Genomic DNA, 22,564 nt, shown 5'->3' with positions numbered 1-22,564 from the left:
AAACACAATGTCGGACGTCCGACGCGTCTGCTCGAAGTCGGAAGTTTTTTCCGACGCGTCTGACCGACTTCGGTCCGAACTCTGTCCGACTAGTCTGACGAACTTTTTCCCGTCCCCTCTCTCCCTCTCTGAAGGGATTTTTTCTATTTTCTCTTTTGCTGCTTTAGCCAAATTAAGTATAAATAAGCAGAGAGAATTGTACATGTTTCACTCGCACATTATAAGTGTGTAATTGTTGATTTGCCGACGTTGATTCAGTAGGAACAAAATTTTTTTTTTTAATTTCTGTATCGGAGAACAAATTTGGTTTATTTTTGTTATGCGTGTTGATGCATGATAGTGTTTAAATGTTATTCATAGTGATCGGTTGCATACATATTTCTTTATTTTTATGAAGTTAATGAAAGTAAGATTTTCTTCGTCAAACTTCAACGCTATTCCGTGGAAAGTCATATGTTTCATATTTGTATATGGCCAAAGTTAAGTTTCTTAACAATTTTACGTGTATCAAAATTGTTTGCATGTGAAGACATGTATTATTTCATATATTAATAACAATTGTTTTACATATGTATATCACAGATCGTGTTGACGACTTTGTTGTTCTCCACAGTATGCTTTTTCACCAAGTCGCGCACTTAACACAGCATAATATGATATTAAAACCTTTAATATGTTTATAGTAGATGAAGTTTTATAGGATTTGGATATTTCATGAACTAACTGTGTATTTTCAACATCTTTTAATAATAAAAACAAATATTGGTCGAATGCTGGTAAATAAATCAGAAGTTCATACGATAGTTCATCTGACTTCGGACCAAATTCGGTCCGAAAGTCGGCAAACACTTTCGAATTTCATAAGATTTTACTTCCGAATTCGGACCGATATCTGTCCGAATGTCGGTAAATAAATCAGAAATTTATACGATAGTTCATCAGAGTTCGGACCGAATTCGGTCCGAAAGTCGGCTAAAACATCCGATTTTCATCCGAATTTCGGTCGGAGAACACGTCAACCACGCCATATGACTTTCGGTCAGAGTTCGGAATGAATTCGGATCCGAACTCGGACGTTTCATCCGACCATCGGACCGAATTCGGTCCGAACTCTGATGTTTCTTCCGATTTTGGTTTGCTGGGTCATTACGACGGGCCAGCAACGCGGACCGGGGTCTGCTAGTTTATAATGAAGTGTAGTCAATTAGATTCCGCATGAACCAAAACAAGTGGCAGTTAGAAAGAGCAAGGTCTGGGCTGTAAAGAGGTGTTAATAAAATGTTCAATCCACTGTTTTCTAATAGTTTTTCCTCGGTCTTTCAATATCCCGACCATTAGGAAGACCACATTCGGTTTTTGGTTTTTGTGGAACCGCTGCGTACAAATAGTGTTGCTACTTTTTTATATAATTTTTAATTGTAATAAACATTTTGAAAATAATTCAAGTAAAAAGTCGTTCATTTCAGCCGGGCCGAACTTTTTATACTCTCCACCCATGGCAGAACAATAAAAGGTAAGAGCAATACACAGCTGACTGAACTGGGTTGTAACGTTAGTGTCAAATTCCGTACGACATTTTATATATTTATTTCTATTTCGATGTACATTAGGGATAAATATTTTTTGAAGAAAAAATATATCATTCCGAAGAAAACTATTTCCCAGAAAGACTTCTTCATATCAATGATATGTAACCTCTTCCAAGTCCGAACAACGTGCCGCACACTATAAAACCGCTTATAGAAGCAGTACAATATTTGTTAATATGTGTGGTATTTTGTTAAATTTGTAAAAATTAAAGGCTAATAAACGCGTGCTTCTTTCATTTCAAAAAAAAAAAAGATTGAACCAGATTCTCCTTTTTCAATGAATTTCCAGCGACCCCAAACATTTTTACAAGAACTCTACTTTGTGCGAGAAATTATGCATTTAGTGGAATGATGTGGAAACATTCAAATGCTCTGTTCCAGAACCTGCAAGAAGCTACTATTTTTTACTACGATAGCATTTTTTCCTTTATGTTATCGGAAAAAGTAGTAAAAATTAGTAGATTCTTGCAGTTCTGGAACAGACCAAAATTGAAAATGTAACGAATTTTCATTCATGTTTTCCAAAATATTCAATCACATGTGAAAAAAATTAGTTTTATAAATTCCAATAATTTATAGAAATTTCCTTGTTTTGTTTACAGGTACCGGTGACAGTAACGTTACAAACAAAAACAAATTCCTTTGTGGTTGTTGTTGTTGTTGAGTTGTATTTGTTGTAGTATTTACTTTACCTTACTTTCTACCATGCCCTCCACCATAAAATAGTCTTAATAAAAATGAAATAATTAGTTTCCGATTTTTAGTGAAAAAGTTTCGTGACCACTGAAAATTTTAATGTCAAATTAAAGCTAGTTCGATGCTTGGGGGATAAGTTTCGTGACCACGGAGAACATTAAATGTCAAATTACAGATTCGGTTAAAAACTGTAGCTAACACCCTCAAAATATCGAAACTCGGGAGGTACCATTATATGAGAGCTATACAAACATGGACCTATGTTGACGATTTTTGGTGGAGAAGTTTCGCAACCGCTGAGAACCTCAAATGTCAAATTATAGATAGTTCGGTTAAAATTGTAACTAAAATCCTAAATATTGGGGCTATACTAAAACATGGTGGAGAAGTTCCAGGGCCACTGAGACCCTTAAATGTCGAATTACAGATAGTTCGGTTAAAAATTGTAGCTAAAATCCTCAAAATACCAAAAATCGGGAGGTATCGTTATATGGGGGCTATACTAAAACATGAACCTATGTTGAAGATTTTTGGTGGAGAAGTTTAATGACCACTGAGAACCTCAAATGTCAAAATACAGCTATTTAGGTTAAAAATTGTAGATAAAATTCTCAAAATACCGATAATCATGGGGGCTACACTAAAACATGGACTAGAGATGGGCGCGTGCCTAAAAAGTTAGGCACGAACATGCACGAACACGAGCTAAAATTTGTATGCACATTCACGCACAAACACGGCGTTTTTCGAGAAGGCACGAACACGCACACTCACGCACGAAATTACAAAAAAGAGAAATCGATATAGGTGTACATTTATTTGTTCAAAAAATATTCATTTGGGATTTTCTGAGTGAAATCGGACAATTTCAATATGAGGTTTTTGATTCCTTTTATTTTCTGCTGTGGTGATTCTGCTCATCAAGAAAACATTTCAGTATATTTTCTGATTTTTTTTCGACCAACGGCTCCAGAGATATCGCGCATTGAAAAAGTCGAATTCTGTAAAAACTATACGCAAAGAAATACTCATAACTTCTTTAATATTGGTCCAATTTGAAAAAATCTTTTTTTGTATTCAATAAAAATAGAAAACAATTTGGCACAGTGGACTTGGATTCAATTTTCGTGACTTAATATTTAAAATCAATTTTTAAGATTGACCCCTTCGATTTTCTTCAAATTTTTTTGTATAAAACTACGATCAATTACAAAAATTGTAAGTCCTATTTGGTAGTGGGATTCAAACGATTACTATTTTTACTTAATTTTTTAAAATTTGTCAATATAATTTTTCCTTTATACCAGTGTGAAACATTTATTTTAGCAAAAAAAAAAAAAATAATTAAAAAAAATTAGGTTCAATGTTTTATTTAGAAATGCACTTAAAACTATAAAATAATTTGTCGCTTAGCCTCAATAAATATATTCTTTCTCATGATGGAATCTCTCAAATAAAACGATTGCCGTTTAATTTTGCCACCATTTATAATTTAAATGCAAGCGTTTTATTTGAGAGATTCCATCAAGAGAGAGAATATATTTATTGGCAAATACATTTTTTTGACCACTGAGAAAAAAATTATAGTCAATTTAGGCCGAAAATTTAGATAAAAGCTTTAAAATGCCTGAAATCGTGTAGTACCGTTATATAAAGGCTATACCAAAACCTGGACATATGTACATAATTTTTGGTGGGGAAGTTTGTGTACCATTGGGAAGTCCAAGTGCCAAGTTACAACCAATTATGGCTACAAATAAGGATAAAATCCTCAAAATACCTGAAATCGAGTGGTACCGCTATATGGGGGCTGTAGGAAAAAATGAGCCCATATTCATGTATTGTCATCCGAATCTGAAAAGTGTGCAAAGTTTTAGTCCGATTGATCAACTGCAACTGTGTCAAAATTGAGTTACCAGATTTGAAATGCAATTTAAATAAAACACCGTTAAAACGCTATAAAAATGGACCAATATTGGTTTTGTTTCCATATTCATGTATTGTCATTTAAATCTGAAAAGTGTGCAAAGTTTCGGTTCGATTGGTCAACTGTAACTGTGTTAAACATGAGTTACCGGATTTGAACTAAACGGACACCGAAGCAAGTTAAATAAAACACTGTAAAATATTTTTTAACATTTGTTTTGTTGTTTTATTTAGGAATTTATCTTAAACATCGTAAAAACAGAGTTATTTTTAGATTTTGAAATTTGATTAGCAATTATTGTACCAGCCGGACAATAAACTAACTAAGCTGATCAAATAACTATGACTGAGCATCCGAGCCAAATAATCTACCAAATATTAAAGGGATTTTTTTTGCCAGAAGATTATTATTTAGATACGAGAGAGGATTTGTATATGAAATATTTAATGTTTAAACATATCGCGGGCAAAAAAACATCATTCAGTAATACCCACTAATGCTGGTACACCATTTTCTAAACCAGTGATAGGCGATGTGCGCTTACTGAGAGCAAGTGAGCATACATTTCAATGCATTTTACATTATCGCTCACTTGCTCTCAGTAAGCGCACATCGCCTATCCCTGTTCTAAACCAAACCCTTTCGTTGGTATTGATATGGTTACGAAGTTTTTCGGCAAATCACACACACGCGACCCGAACGCAAAGTAAGGGGTAGTTTACACTATATGTAAATGTCATATGACATGAAATTTTTCATCGTTATATTTTCGCTAATATGTGCAATATTGGAGATTTTCCTTACGCCATTTACTCTGTGCGTCCACACCAGCAAAAATGTAATAAAATTACGTCTTCACATTGCCTGCGTGAGTAGATATGGAATGTTTTTATTTCGTGTCATATGACATTGATATATAGTGTAAACTACCTCTAAGAGAGCAAATGTTTTGATTTTTTTACTTCAGTCTTGTACTGAATGTCATGCAAGCAGGTTGATTCCGCTTTATTTGTTTTTTTTTTTTGGGCACACTGAAAAGATTTTGCAGTTGTACAGCAAATATGTGGAGGGAAGAATTTGAAAATGATTTTTTGTTTTGTATTAATATTTTTAATGACGCAGAATGCCTCGTCTGCAATGCATCAATAAAAATGTATGTATGCTTAGAAAGTCTTAAAAAATCATTTTTATATACAATTTGTTTTTTCTCTCAAAAAAATTAACATATGAAGAAAAATACTTTTCAAATTATGAAGTTATTTATATTATTTTTAATTTAAGTCATACAAAGCGAACGCGCCAACAATATATTTTTCATTTCACACTCAATATGAAAATCATCACCCTGTTCTGTCAGTGTAATTTTACCCACACATAAACAATTTAAGCGCTCGCTCTTCTTGGTCGGCTATGTTCTAAACCATTCTTAAAATCGCAAAATAAAGATACTTTTAAGATGTTTGCGATAAATTCCTAATAAAACAACAACACAAATGTAAATAAATGCAACGTATTATGATTTTCGTAAATAACATATTTTGCGCAGTGGTGTATAGGAAAAACGTTATTGACAAAATTTCAAAAAAAAACCAGTAAGGAAAGGATCAAAGTCGGGCGGGGCCGACTATATGATACCCTACACCACTGTGAATATGTAAAATATAAATCGGAGCTATATCCAGATCTAAACCGATCTTGATATAATTTGGCACATTTATTTCCAGACCGAATTCAGTCACACATTCCAAATATCATTGAAATCCGACTTATATAGCGTGTTTGGAGCAGCAAATACGCGAAATCGGCCGAAAATATATATGGGTGCTATATCCAAATCTGAACCGATTTCGATATAATTTGGCACATTTATTTCTAGACTGAATTCAGTCACACATCCCAAATTTCATCGAAATCGGAAATATATAGCGTGTTTGGTACAGAAAATACGTGAAATCGGCCGAAAATATATATGGGAGCTATATCCAAATCTGAACCGATTTCTATATAATTTGGCACACTTATTTTTATACCAAATTCAGTCAAAAATTCAAATTTCATTAAAATCGGACGTATATAGCGTGATTGGTACATCGCATACGTGAAATCGGGCGAACATATATATGGGAGCTATATCCAAATCTGAACCGATTTCGATATAATTTGGCACATTTATTTTTAGACCAAATTCAGTCACACATTCCAAATTTCATCGACATCGGACATATATAGCGTGTGTGTTACAGAAAATACGTGAAATCGGCCGAAAATATATATGGGGGCTATACCAAAACTTGGACCGATATAGCCCATTTTCGAACTTGATCTTCCGACGGCTAAAAAAATGGTATTCCCCAATTTTCAGCGAAATCGGTCAACAAATGCGACCTGTATGTTGCGAACGGACGGACGGACGGACGGACGGACGGACGGACGGACATGCATAAATCAACTCAGAAAGTGATTCTATGTATATCCCTAGAAGGAACTATGGGTCTATCTCGCTTCCTTTTGTATGTTACATACAAATGCACTAACACATAATACCCCTTACCACATAGTGGTGTAGGGTATAATTAGAAAAACAAGTAAGAAAAGTCTATAGTCGGACGGAGCCGACCATAGGATACCCTATACCACTATCCCTGGACAATCGCTCTCCACGGAACTTCTTTTCAATAATTGTGAAAATTAAATCAGAGATGTAATGATAATTCCGTGCGGAGTTTTTTTTTCTTTTTTTCTCGATCGAGATTCGGCGGCAGCAAACAGCGTCTGTACTCCATTGGAGCGGCTGAAAATTAGATGAAAAACTATAAACCCTTCAGAAGGCCACGGGAAACCACTGAAGTAACTCTCCCATGAAAATCATACAATATGAACAACCAACAAAACACACGGCCCTCAGTCTCCGGCCAATCGAGGGTGCTAAGAATCCCCGGAGGTAAAAACAAGAAAACACTGAACATTGGAACATGGAATGTCCGAAGCTTGTATGAGTCTGGAAAACTTAACAATACTATCAATGAAATGAACAGACTTAACATAGATATATTAGGCGTTAGTGAAACATGGTGGACGGAATGTCACACATTTAAATCCCAAAATGCGTCGATATACTCCTCAGGAAATATGGAAGGGACACACAGAAGAGGTGTAGGTATCATCGTTAGCAAAAATGTTGCTGGCTGTGTTGCTGGATTTGTTCCAATGTCCGATAGGTCAATGATGATAAAAATAAAAGGAAAACCGCTTAACTTAAACATTATTCAAGTATACGCACCCACATGTGATGGACGAAAAATTCTATGACGAAATCAATGAATTGCTAAAAATGACGAAATCACATGAAATTACAATAATTCAAGGCGACTTCAATGCCAAAGTAGGAAGCGAAGAAGTATGCGGTATTACAGGAAGTTTTGGTCTCGGCGAAAGAAATGAAAGGGGTGACAGATTAATACAATTCTGTCAAGAGCATGGAACTACAATCACTAACACACTATTTCAATTACACCCCAGAAGGCTTTATACGTGGAAATCACCACAGGATAACAGAAATAATATAGTGCGTAACCAAATTGACTACATTATGATAAATAAAAGATACAGGAGCTGCGTGACCAAATGTTCAACTTACCCAGGAGCAGACGTGCCATCGGACCATAACCTTCTGATGTTAAATATCCGAATAAAACTAGCAACAATACGAAAAAAGAAGACTAGGGTAAGAATTAACTGTGAGAAACTCAATGATCCAATGATTAAAAACGAGGTGAAGGATAGCATGAACAAGGAACTAGGAAGGACCGACATGAACGATTTGGAAAACCTCTGGTATAATGTGAAGGGCACAATATGTAAAATTACTGAAAACTCCCTTGGAAACTGCAATAGAAAAAATAATGAGGAATGGATGACCAATGAAATTTTAGAGCTTCGAGCAGAACGCAGTAAATTTAAAAACATTGATTACGAGAAGTATTGGGAAATCAACAAAGAAATTCGAATAGCAACTCGTGCTGCCAAAAACACACTGTTAAATAGAAAGTGCCAAGAAATTGAACACCTACAGAATGTGCACGATGATTTTAATCTTCACAAAAAATTGAAAGAAGCGGCCGGAATTTATAGGAAAAATATCCCCACAACGCTTATTGATAACAACAACCAGCCAATTTTTGAAACAGAACAAATAAAGAGCCATTGGAAAAAATATATTGAAGAATTGTTTACAGATGAAAACCGATCCAACAACGAAAATGTTAATATCAATATTGCTGGAAATCCGATAACGGAGTCTGAAGTGGAGCATGCAATTATAACGCTGAAGGACAAAAAATCAACAGGACCTGATGAAATACCTTCCGAAGTGTTGAAGCTAATAAATGGACGCAATATACAAATATTAGTAAAACTCTTTAATAATGTATATGATACAGGCCAGTACCCACATGACTGGTTATTATCGACCTGTATAGCAATACCGAAGAAGATGCATGCAAGGAATTGCAGTGAGTACAGACTGTTTAGCCTCATGTGCCACATCCTAAAAATTTTTCTAAGAATAATACACAAAAGAATATACCCCATATGTGAAAAGGCTATGGGAGAATCACAATTTGGATTCAAAGAGGGCATGGGGACGAGAGAGGCTTTACTCTCCATGCAGATACTGGTGCAGAAGTGCAGAGATGTGCAGAAAGATGTTTTCCTTTGCTTCATAGATTATGAAAAGGCTTTTGACACAGTTCAACACGATAAGCTAATAGATATATTGAAAGATATTGGAGTTGGGGAGAAGGAAATAAGATGCATTAAAAACTTATACTGGAGTCAAACTGCACGGATTGAGATAAATGGCGAAACTACGGACGAAATTATTATATCAAAAGGAGTAAGACAGAGGTGCATATTGTCTCCTATGCTTTTCAACATCTATTCCCAAAAAATATTTAATGAAGCCGTGGAAAATGAAAGAATAGGTATACAAATACATGGACGAACAATAAATAATATACGATATGCAGATGATACCGTAATAGTAGCTAGCAGTCTACCTGGTTTACAAAGTCTCGTAGATAAACTTACAAGGGTGAGCGAAGCAAATGGCTTAAAAATAAACATTAAAAAAACAAAATACATGGTTGTGAGTAAGAAAAATGACCATTATCACACCACACTAAAAATTAATAATAAAAATCTTGAGCGAGTCACTAATTTCACATACCTTGGAGTATTGTTAAATGAATAATGGGACTCTTCCAAGGAAATCAAACGTCGTATAGAGATGGCCAGAGATGCATTTTTCAAATACAAAACAGTCTTTACAAATCACGATATAAGCCTCTCAACAAAAGTCAGATTCGTGAAATGCTATATCTGGTCCGTACTACTTTACGCAGTTGAGACATGGACCATCAAAATTGCAGATGAGAAAAAACTTGAATCCTTCGAGATATGGGTCTACCGAAGGATTTTAAAGATACCATGGACTGATCATGTAACAAACCAGGACGTTTTACGCAGAATGGGTTTAGATAGACAATTGCTGCGACATGCCAAAGCTCGGAAAATTGCATATTTGGGACATCTGATGCGAAATGAAAAGTATAAACTCCTGCAAACCATCATAAAGGGCAATGTAGAAGGAAAAAGAGGAAGAGGCAGGAGAGAATTGAACTGGCTGAAAAACATACAAGATTGGACAGGCTGCCATGATGAAAGAAGCATGATTTCGGCGGCAAAAAATAGAGAGCTGTTTATGCCTGTATAATATAAAATAAAATAGCATAACACATTTATAATAATATTGTATGATCGCTTATATCCGGATAACGGATTTGCAAATAAAGAAGAAGAATGATAATACTTATGACCAAAACCAAAAAGTTATCTAGCATGGCAAAGACATTTTAGTAGAAGGAAAGGAAAATTTAGTTCACACAAACTAAAATGTAATGAAACCCACTTATGTAGTACTACTACTACTTCCGTTGTTCAACCGCTACATTATTGAAATTTTTACCAATTTCACACAAAATTTCAGTCTATTTAACCTGCTAAGTATTATCTGATCTTCACGTTGGTTTGTACGCTTCTTCTTCATCATAAACTCAAACTTTGTTTAAAATGTTGCGGGTTATTATTTTGACCTACAGAGCCGCTACAAAATTGGTTAAAATTTTGTTTTTGGTCCATTTCATCCCCTGAACATTTCACGATCATCTCCAAAAACTAATCATTTCTAATATGGCCCGAACCCAACCTCCTTAAAAATTTGTTACAATCGGTCCGTAATTGCGGCCTTAAGCTTGCTTACAATTTTTAATGGACGGACACACATCGCCAAATCGCTTTATCTCGTGGAGATATGAATTTAGGCATACCAAATAAGGGGTCTAGGACGAATATTTCGTGGTGTTACATAAACTTTTGGAGAGACAATATGTAGCATGGGATAAAAATGTGGTTCTCTACACAGAACCCATTATATATTAGGCAGTAGGCCCGTTATCTAGCAAACACTTTATTGCAATTTACATCAGAGGAAAGGTCAGTAGTTTTTTCCATATGTAGGCTACTTTGCGAAATATATATGTCCTCAAGGAATTAAAATATCGACCAAAAATAAAATGTTTATATTTTTCATACAAAAGTAATGGTCCATTTCACCCGCTAAAGAATATCAGATCATCATTCAAAATTGTAGGCATATTTTTCGACCTATACTCTTACCCGGTGCAAAATTTGGTGACTATTGATGTATAATTGCGACTTCTAGCGAGTTTATTATTACACTACAAACAAATAATGGGATATATTAGGCTGTAACTCTGTTATCTGATCATGCACACCAACATAATTGGCATCAATTGAAAGGTCAAGCGTTCCACTTTCAAGTATATCTCACTTGTCCGGAATGTCTTTTCCAGGAATTAAGATATAAGCTGTATATTAAAAATGTTCACAATTTTCACACAAAAGTCTTGGTCCATTTAACCTTCTAAATATTATCCGATCGCCATCTCAAATTGCAAGCTTCCCTTTGTGATATACTCTTACCTTATTTAAAATTACACGTTGATCGGACTATTATTGAGACCTACAGAGCTGCTAGAAAATTGGATAAATATTATGTTTTTGGTCCATTTCACCCGCTAAATATTTCACGATCATCACCAATAAGAATAGGGATCTATTCTGATCTGAACCCGACCTCCATACAAAATTTCGTGACGATCGGTCCATAATTGCGGCCTGGAGCGTGTTTACAATTTATAATGGACGGACGGACGGACGGACGGACGGACGGACTGACGGACGGACACACATCTCAAATCGCTTTATCTCGTCGAGATATGAAGAATGGTATACCACATTGGGGGTCTCCGACGAATATTTCGCGGTGTTACATGAATTTTTACCAAAACAAACTTATAATACTCTTTTCCACATTGTGGTATAGGGTATAAATAGTTATTATTCGAATCCCACTACCAAGTAGGACTTACAATTTTTGTAATTGATCGTAGTTTTATACAAAAAATTTTCAAAAAATCGAAGGGGTCAATCATTGTTAAAAATTGAGTTTAAATATTGATTCGCGAAAATTGCAACCAAGCCAACTTAGCCATTTTTTTACTTTTGAATTAAATAGCTGATAAAACAACAGAACATTATAAAAATGATTTTTCCAAATTGGACCAATATTAAAGAAGTTATGAGTATTTCTTTGCATATAGTTTTCACTTTTTCGTTTTTCGTCTTTTTGCCATTTTGAAAAACTCTGAAAATTCGTGTTAATGTGGCATTGTAACTTCCTGCTCATCATTAGAAAACTCTATATTTTCACTTTATAACAATCTGGTGTCGATTGTATATGAAAACACAAGCGAGGATTGATGTAGACTGCCGGACGGACAAATTGTCTAATTGTGATCTTATCTGATAGTTACATAACGTGTTAGAATGAAGATCACCCCTTGTGATCTTATCTGATGGTTATGTAACGCGTTAGAATGTAGATCACAAACTGATCGATTTTATTGAATTTTGTTCCAGCTTAAGTACTAATCGTGAGAAGAAATAGTAGGGCGTAAATATATTAGGAATAGTTTACAGTTGCATAAATTGGTATATCGAAAGTAGTAATGGATATTAATGAGCTGTTTTACAAGAGTAGTAGAATATATTATTTACATAGTTGCATTCTGTCAGTTAACTTTAAAGGTACAAAACTAGGAATAGTTTTACTATTGAATTGTAGAGGCCATGAAAGTGTAATTATTGAAATATGGATTGCTTCAACTTTGTATATCAAGTAACATTGCATTTGCATTAGCTAATAAAAAATGAATCTCCTTAGACGGCGGAAATAAAAATGTCCCTATAAGAGATGTCATTCATTGTTGGTACAAATCGTTCAAGAAATGATTGCTTAGTTTTAGCTTTCAAGCAGACTTTCAAAAGTTTTTTAGACTGGACTTGGTATATTCTCTCAAGCAACGTGTCCTTATATCTTGTTTTAACATTTTCGACAATTTGTTGTTTAGCTCCGAGTGTTTAAAATATCTTACTACTTTTTTTTGGGCACTCAATCAGTTTTCCCAATTCGGGAAGAGGATGTTTTTCAATAACATCATCCATAACAGATAATACAGTCAGATAAACATCTGATTTGCAAAGAGAGTATATTGCGTTAACGCTCTGAGTAGTTTTTGTGTTTGCTTCTCTCATGGACAAAACAAATTGCAAACAAAAATAATCTTTTTTCACTCATACTCTGGCCTCTCCATAACAAAACGGCAATAAGTACCAGACTACAAAAGCGAAGCAAACTATTTTAGGAATTTTTTGGTCGGTTTTATATTCTTGTTCGATTTTCGTGTTTAGTATGGTCTCTTGCACGACTTCTAAAGGGAGACCAAAAATTTAGCACGATCGTGTCACATAGTGCAGATCGTGTTTAGTCGTGTCGTGCAAAACCGTGTCAAACAAAAAAAACACGATCACGCACGGCCAAAAATGTATTCCGGCACGACACTCACAAACACGGCGTTTTTCGAGAAGGCACGAACACGCACTACTCACGGCACGACACGCGCCCACCTCTAACATGGACCTATGGTTACGACGTTTGATGGAGAAGTTTCGAAGCTACTGAGAACCTCAAATGTCAAATTACAATAGTTCGGTTAAAAATTTTATTTAAATTCCTCAAAATACCGAAAATCGGGAGGTACCGTTATATGGGGTCTATACCAAAACGTGGACCGATATATCCCATCATTGAACTTAACCTGCCTGCAATCAAGATACGCATCTTCCCAAAATTTCTGCGTTCTATCTCCAATTTGGTGGATGCTAGAGTGATTACGACAGCCGGACGGACGGACATGCCCAGATCGACTCAGAATTTTACCCTGATCAATAATATATATACTTTATAGTGTCGCAAATGATTATTTCAATGCGTTACAAACGGAAAAACAAACTTAATATACCCTCTCTACTATGGTGGAGGGTATACAAATAATTAAAATTATAAATAGTTACCTAAAATCGGCGGAAGATAAAAGCTTCAAGTTACCTAAATTTACAATTTATTTGATTAGAAAATGTAGGTTCACATTTTAAAATACCTAAAACCGGGCGGTATTGTTGTATGGGAGCTATAACAAAACGTAGACCGATATGGCCAAAAATGCAGCGTTTTAGCTCAATTATTGTAGACTCCAGCGTGATTAAAACATGCGGACATAGGTATTTCAACTCAGAATTTTATCCCTATAAGGTATATCGGCCTTTTTGTAGAAAATTTACTTATGTTGAAACTGAGGTATGGGGTATTGTAACTCGCGAATTGTTGTAATGTACCATAGCTTTTGAACGCATTTAGGTAAAATAAACTGTTTTAGCACGATTCACCGATGGATTTCTTAAAATTATAATTTGAGCGGAAGCTGTAAAACAAGTGAGCAAAGGCTATAGTCGAGACGGGGCCGACCATGTGATGCCCTACACCACTACCCCTGTGCATAAGCTTTTCACTGGTAAACATTTCTTTTAGGGAATATAATCCGACTACCACCAAACATAATATGCCTCTTTCTCTATGGGACCCCCATAAGCAAACAAAATTTCGTGACCATCCGATCAAAATTACGACCTGTAGCGTGATTACAAACAAATCGGAAAATGGGATGCATTACCGACTATTGCGATATCTCTGTTGTTTGAGCAGCTACGACAACCTACTTTACATCGTTGTAAATGTGATATTTTCTACTTTCCTTGCCAGATTTTGCTTTTGATATACCTCTTAAAGAAACAGAGATATTGGCTTTGAAATAAAATGTTGATTTTTCTCCAATTAAGTGTTTGCCCATTCCGACCCCAAAATATTATCCGACAGTCACCAAATTCAATAGGCTTCTTCATCTGTGAGACCCCCATTAACCCTCAAATTTTCGTGACGATCCGATCAAAATTGCGACCTGTAGCGTGATTTCCAAAAAAATAGAAAAATGGGATGTATTACCGACTATTGCGATATCTCCGTTATTTGGTTACCTACGCCGACCTAGTTTGCATCATTGTAAAGACGGGATCTTCTTCTTTCATAGTCAGGCTTTGTTTTTGGAACATTTCCAACCAAAGCTGTGATATTCGTCAATATAATTAAAATCGCAAAAACGAAAATTGGGGTTTTATTTGCTACTATTGTGATATCTTCGTTGTTTGATCACCTACCTTACATCATTTGAAAGGTGATATTTTCTACTTTCATTGTTGGGTTTTGCTTTTGGTATACCCCATATAGAAGCTGAGATATTCGCTTTGGAAAAAAACGTTGTCATTTTATCCACCTAAGTTTTTTGCCCTTTCCGACACCTAAATATTATCCGACCATCGTCAAAATCAATAGGCTTCTTCCCCTCCGGAACCCCCATCAACATGCAAAATTTCGTGACGATCCGATCAAAATTGCGACCTGTAGCGTGATTACAAGGTTTAGATGGACAGACGGACAGACGGACAGACGGACGGACACACATAGCCAGATCGACTCAGCTCGTCGAGACATTCATTTTGGTATATATAAGTATGGGTCTACGACCATTATTTCGATGCGTTACAAACTTTTTGGCCAAAACCAACTTATAATACCCTCCTCACATAGTGGTGTAGGGTATAAAAATAGGAAAAAAATCGTTGAAGGAAACGAGTTTTTTTAAGTCAATTTTCAATTAGTGGCTTTACAATACAATGTAGAGTATAATGTTCAAAGAAGAAGTTAAAGATTACACTTCAGAGATGAAGTTTCTAATATATGATTTTTTAATATAACCACTGTATCAATTTCAAACGGATGCTGACATTTTGAAGACTGAAAAATTGGGTTTTTTTGAATTTTTGCTCTAATCGGGACGCGCAAGTGTACTCGTTTAAAAACTGATTATGAGATTGTAGTACTCGCGATTACGCATTTTTTGATGTATAACTCGGGCGTGTAGCCTTCAAAGTTTCACAACAATCTCAGCTTAAAGTCGAAATTTTTGTGCGTAAATTTTTATAAAAAACCTGTTTTTTTGATTCAAAATTTACAAATGCCATTCGATTTCAGTGGAAACCCGCGTGAATTTAGTTTTTTTACGTTCTGAATCTAACAAGTCTTTGCGCGTGTAAATCCATCCACTAGATCGGCGGATATGATACCCCTCAAATTTTGAAAATCTGCAAAAAATGTTTTTGAAAATATCGCGTATTTAGACGGGGTTTAGATGTGTTATTTCTACTTAGATAAATAGAGCGAAACGCATATTTAAAATATGAGAAAACAGATATTGAAAAACGTTCGCGAATCCGGAGATATAATAGATTTTTTCTAAAAACTGAGTGCGATGCTACATCCACGGTTCTTGATGGATCGCATTGAAATGACATAGGATGATGTATGTTTTAATGGTGATCATTGAAATCGGATGCGCATAAAATGCAAATGTACTTCGTGGAAATTATGGGCATTTTACTGTTTTTTGCACCCTAACATGCAACTGATGCTACATCGTAGTCGCCAAATGGAATTTCACAAAGTGTATATCAAATAAGAGGGATTGATTCGCTGTTTTGGAAAATCGGATGCGCATCTTGTGATTTCCACTATTACGCGGTTTATATGCGTTTCAAATGTTGTAATATTCAATATAATATTATTTTAATGTTATGCCACAATTCGAATTCCTTGTGATTTAATATAATGTTCTAAAAATATTCGCCAATGGGAAAACTATAAGCGAAAAATTTGTTGCAACGGAATATTTTCATTATTGCGTGAAATTTGGACGAAAATGACGAAGAACTCAAATATTTTTTCTTCAAACTTTCCTATAAAACCATAAGAAAATAAAATTAGAATAACATGATTTTTATTTTTTTCGTCATATTTTCTTTGTATTTTTGCAAATAACATGAATACGATAGCTCCAAACTTCACGACTTAGGTTTCATTTTACTCCTCACAATGTCTGGATGCTGCTATAATTTTTTATATATATTTTTTTGTAAGTATAAGCGCTATTATTTCAAAAATATGTTTGTAAATACGTGAAATTATTTAACAAATTTAATTTTTCGCGATTCCATTTAAACTTTTCGAATTTTTTTTGCATCATCGCAAAGGGTGCAAATTCAGTTAACGATAATAGGATATAACAGTTACTATATTAAGCCGCGATTTTTTTAGAATTTTTTCTAATTAGCATAACTAAAACGGTCATATCTTTTGCGCGCAACGATCAAAGTTGGTAACGAATACAGATTTGGAATGACGATTTTTTTCTTAATCTATGTACCAAAAATCATAGATGTAGTACCAATTTTTTTTTTGATTTTTTTGAAATGGAAAAGACGATTTTAGAAATTTTTGCTGATATACTTTATGGAGTCGAAAATTTCGATGAGCTACAAATAGAAAAAAAAATAAAAATTTATATACCTTCCATGCTATGGTAGAGGGTATAAAATACAATGGTTCACACAAACATACCTTATTGAACACATGGGGAGACTTCTTTCAAATCAAAAAGTGCAATTCTATTATATTTTTAGCTCGATGACATCTGTAATTCTTATAGCCGTGTCTTCAGGACTTGTCGATAGTAGTACGTACGTACGTACATTATCTAACCCCATTATTTTCTGTTTTTTTTTTTTGCACAGTTATATTCAAAATCCTCAATCTCAATCGTGTCACAGCAGTTATAAATCAATGTTAAAATCATGTTGTACATTTTATTGTTAATATAACTATGAAATCTTCTTTGGGTGATAAAACCTCATTTTACAAAATGTATACACATACGAAATTTATAAACACTTTCTACCGTTTTCCAGAAACCACTCGGAGAAAAACAATTTAGAACCTGCACAATTTTCTGTTGAAACATTTATACCTGTTTTTCATTCATTCATTTCTTACCGATGGCAAGTTTATTAGTTTGTTTGTTTTTCATCTTCTTAGAATAATAATTCCACCACAATCTTATTACTGCATCTGCTTTGGTGCAGAATGTTTTTCCTGGCAAATGGAAGAGATTCGTTGCTGTTGCGTAGCATTGTTTGCGTTTGTAGAAAATATAGTTGTGTTTTTTTTCTTTCACGACTACTGAAAAACATTTTCGTAAGATTGTTTTGTTTCTTTTTAGGTGTCAGTGTATATGTGTTCACTCGCTGTCTGCAGCTTACGTACACCGTACATATCTGGTAAATATTGCAGCAGTAATGATAAGTTTATGGCTTTTATCGCCTTTAACTAAGTTTTTCTTTCGACACTTATTTTTGGTATTTTTTTCTGTCTTAGATAAACTTTATATTACAGCGAAATGGAAGAAGAAGAAAAACTATAAAACGACGACATTAGTTTACAGTAGGGTATGTTTACTAGGGTGATAACGTTTTACTGTTTTTCTGTGGCAGGAATGAATGGTATAGAATAGATCGAAATATTCGTCGGAGACCCTATAAAAACATAAATTCTTAATCAGCATAAAATTCTAAGTCAAACCATGTCAATCTGTCCGTCCGTCAGTTGAAATCAAGATATGGCGTGATTTTACTTTTGGCGGTGGGATTTTCTTTATTTTTTGGACCTATAAATGTCCACAGCTTACGAAACTGGGTGAAACCCATCGATTTGCATTCATTTTCCTGATATAAAATATCATTTTTTGGATTGGAAAGGTAGAAATTTGAGTTATCTTTACAATATTTTCTCTTTTTCGGACTCATAAACCTATCAAATGTGACTTTTTTGTAATTTAATTGTAGTCTTGAAAATTTTGAACACAATATAGTATAACATTTTCGCTTTGTAAGTTGTTTCTGCTGATTTCTTCATATGAATATTTTTTGGATCTCTAAGCATCGATTTTCATCAAATTCCAAGAGCCTAATTTGTTGCACAATACTTGTTGGCAATCAACACTCACGGCCTTTATTTATAATTATAAATAGTTTTTTGGAAAAGTTTACCACATCTGACAAATTATTTGTGTAAATTCTTAGGGTGGTTCTATCCTGGTGAACCATTAAAACATGCTAATATTTTTAAATTTTTTCATAAATCAAGTAAAGAGAACAGTTAAAATGCATATTTGAAACATGTTAGGTATTGAAAATATCGGCTACTATATACTCCACATGTCCACAAAAATGTAATTTACAATTCCTCTCCTATCGTCAGATATAACGGTATTTGTAGGCAAATATTGGTTGGTTCTATTCAGATAAACCGTAGTGTACAAAGTTTGGACCAATTTGGTTGCCCCGTTCAAGAGATACCGCGCATACCATTTTAGTTTTTAATCTTGGGGGGAAGTACCGGAAGTTCTTGCCCATCTGGGAGCTGAAACTACGTTTGGACAAAATATGACGAAGGCCAAATTTTTGACCTGGTCGGTTGATCAGTTAGAGAGTTATAGTGCTCTCCAGCGACTACATATGGTGTCATAGGGCTTTTTACAACTTTCGGGCTGTTTTCTCAAGAAGTATGCACTTGCCCCTGAAAAAGATTTTGCCGTCATAATTGAGGCAGCGAATACAAGTTGCTTCAAAAGAAATCAAAGTGATTCGAGAGCAGGTCTTAAAGTGAACTTATCCGAAATTTTGTGTGGGAGGTACACGAAGGAATGGACAAATGTAGTCCATATTCAAACCTGACATACATCTGAAAGATATATTAGGAGGTGTAAAATATGGACCAAATCGGTCACTCTCTTCCAGAGTTATCTTGCGTACAATTTATCCGACAATTTTTGAACTTTTGTGGGAGACGTACCTGAAGGAGTGGACCGGTATGGCGTATCTTCGAATTTAAACTAAGTTTGTACAAAATATTAAGAAGGCCAATTTTTGGACCGAATCGGCAGATGCGTTCGTGAGTTATCTTGCGCTCCAACCATGTCATAGGGGTTCTTTGCAACTTTCAGGCTATTTTCTCAGGAAGCATGGACTTGCTCAAGATGAAGCTTTTGCCGTCGTATGGAGTGGACCGATTGAGTCCATATTGGAACCTCATCTATGTCTGGTAGAAATTTCACGATGTGCAAAGCATGTACCAAATCGGCTACTGCCTTTAAGAGTGCTCAAAAATTTACGAACTTTTGTGGGAGAGGTATCGGAATGGGTGGGCCCATACAACCCATCTTCGAACTTAAACTTTGGACAAAATAAAATGGTTTCAGACCCTCGTTAGCATAAATGCTGAGGCTATAAGCACAGTTACCGCAACAACAGTGGTCACAAAACTTCTGGCCTTAGAATGTTCATTTTTGTTGGATTTTTTTTTTGAGGATTTTAGCTACTCTTTTTAATTGAACTAGTTGTAATCTGAAATTTGGTCGCAAAACTTCTCCACCAACAATTTTCAATTAGGTTCATGTTTCGTTTTGTTACCTTTTATTTTCTTCAAAAATTTTAGGTCTAGCGCTCAGTACTACCCGATTTTAGGTATTTTTAAGTTATTATCTGCTTTCTTCATTGGCTGCAATTTGGGTTTCCAGAGCTAAAATATTATTCAGCGCTAATTGTGGACATAGGCCGACGTATAAGGGTACCTTTCGATATGAAGTATATTGAAGTATTCTGGCCGAATTAGCAATTAGTTGGTTGTTAGGTTGGCCAGACAAGTGGTCAAAAATTTCTTCACCTAAAATTGTGGACATAGGATATAGCCCACATATGACCGCACCGCCCGATTTCAGGCATTTTAAGGTTTTAATTTAAGTTTCCGGCCTAATTAGTCTGTTGTTGGTAACAAATTAGCAAAGGCTGTAGTCGGAACGGGACCGACTATGTGATACACTAAACAACTACGCCTGTGCATAACCTTTTGACTGGTAAATTTTTCTTTTAGGAAGATACTAAAGTTTTCACCTATCTGGCTTTTATAACAAATGACTTGAGGCGAACTGAACCAAAATAACACAGTGCGACAAAAAACAAAAAAAAAATGACGGGGAAAATCGAGTAGATTATGAAAGTAGAGCTAAAAATATGAGGCACTTGTATCGGCGTTTGAAAAGTTTACGTCGGAAAGTAACCAAAATAGGCGGGGCAAGTTCCGCCCATTTTTAATTTTTTCGAAATATTCGAGTTAAGATATCTTTGAATCCTTGCATTTTAGGTATATAGTGTCTTTGGCAACTTTACAGAGGAGTATGTGGGCAATATTTTTGTTTAACCCTCATGCGGTTCATCAAAGGGGTCCTTTTTGTCCTTTTTTCAAAAATCGTTCAAAAACTCCTAAAAAGTGTGATTGTATCAAATCCAAATATTCTACATAATTGTTCGCCATAAAATTTTACTATAGGTCTCAGAATACACCAAATCTGTAACTCTTGTCTTATCGCCAGGAATCTCTAAAAATGAAAAACACGTTTTAGGGTTAAAGTCGGACTTCATCTGAGTTTATTCAAAATTGTCCCACAAAACATAATTTTAGAGAGATGATGTCGTAGACAAAAATATTCTTTGTCAAATTTCACTATGGGTCACCAAAGAAATGAAATGTCTATTTACATTTTACAGCATGAAAATATCAGTATCAATTTTGCTGAAAAAACATGAAAATATTTCCCAATTTTTTTGATGACAAATTTTTCCTTCTTTTTTCGAGTTGGTACATGGATGTAATATTAAACTTGGTTATAGGTGAAAAGTGTCAAAGGATGAAAAATTCTACATAAAATTTCACTATGAGTTTCAAAATAAACTATATATCTATGTATACTATTTCCTTAAAAAAATAGATTACACATTTATATATAAGGATGAAATTATATGTTTTAATTTTGGACTGTTCATTTTACATAATTCCATACTGGATCAAAATCTAGCAAAATCCTTTACTTTTTGGGAATATTGTTAAAAAAAGAAATGTTCCAAATGAAATTTCATTATGGGTCTCTGAATAAAAGAAATCTGTAACCATAGCATATAACATTCTTAGCAGCACTTGTTTTTGATAAATATGTTTTAGGGCCATATTTCCCAATTTTCATACAGATTGTCGTTGTGATTGGATACTGTAAATATCATATTGATGGTTTTTCGTTGTGAATTCATACAGAAGATGTTGTACGTTACATTCATAATGCTTTTGAAATATTTGTGGTGCATATATATTTGGAATATCAAAAACCCACATTGGACCTGCCCAAATTGCGTATTTTTAGTACTTTCAACTTAAATTCCGTAGTTTGGATAAGCCATTGGTTGCTTATATTGTAACTGAAAATACATTACAAGTCTACGGCTATGGTCAAGTGAAAATATAGGTGTCGTATGGGCTCTCACATGCACAATTTGGTATGGTCCAAAAAACTACAATGATGGGACTAACTCCTACTTTGGTGGCATTTACGGAATTAACCTTAGAAATTGACATAAATGACTATATCGTAACTGGGTTCGTTATGGTCATTCATGATACAGCTATTTATGTCAAATGCTAGTGTTAATTCCGTAAATGCCACCAAAGTAGGAGTTAGTCCCATATATTTGGAATTGATACAATCACATTTTTTAGGAGTTTTTGAAAGATTTTTGAAAAAAGGGCAAAAAAGACCCCTTTGATGAACCGCATGAGGGTTAAAATTTTTAATAAAAATATCGCCCACATACTCCTCTGTAAAGTTGCAGAAGACACTATATACCTAAAATGCAAGGATTCAAAGATATCTTAACTCGAATATTTCGAAAAAATTAAAAATGGGCGGAACTTGCCCCGCCTATTTTGGTTACTTTCCGACGTAAACTTTTAAAACGCCGTGTCTCATATTTTTAGCTCTAC

Source organism: Musca autumnalis, unplaced genomic scaffold (assembly GCF_047663935.1).
Source record: "Musca autumnalis isolate F117 unplaced genomic scaffold, ASM4766393v1 scaffold_1, whole genome shotgun sequence".
Taxonomy (NCBI): domain Eukaryota; kingdom Metazoa; phylum Arthropoda; class Insecta; order Diptera; family Muscidae; genus Musca; species Musca autumnalis.
This window is presented reverse-complemented; position numbering follows the sequence as displayed.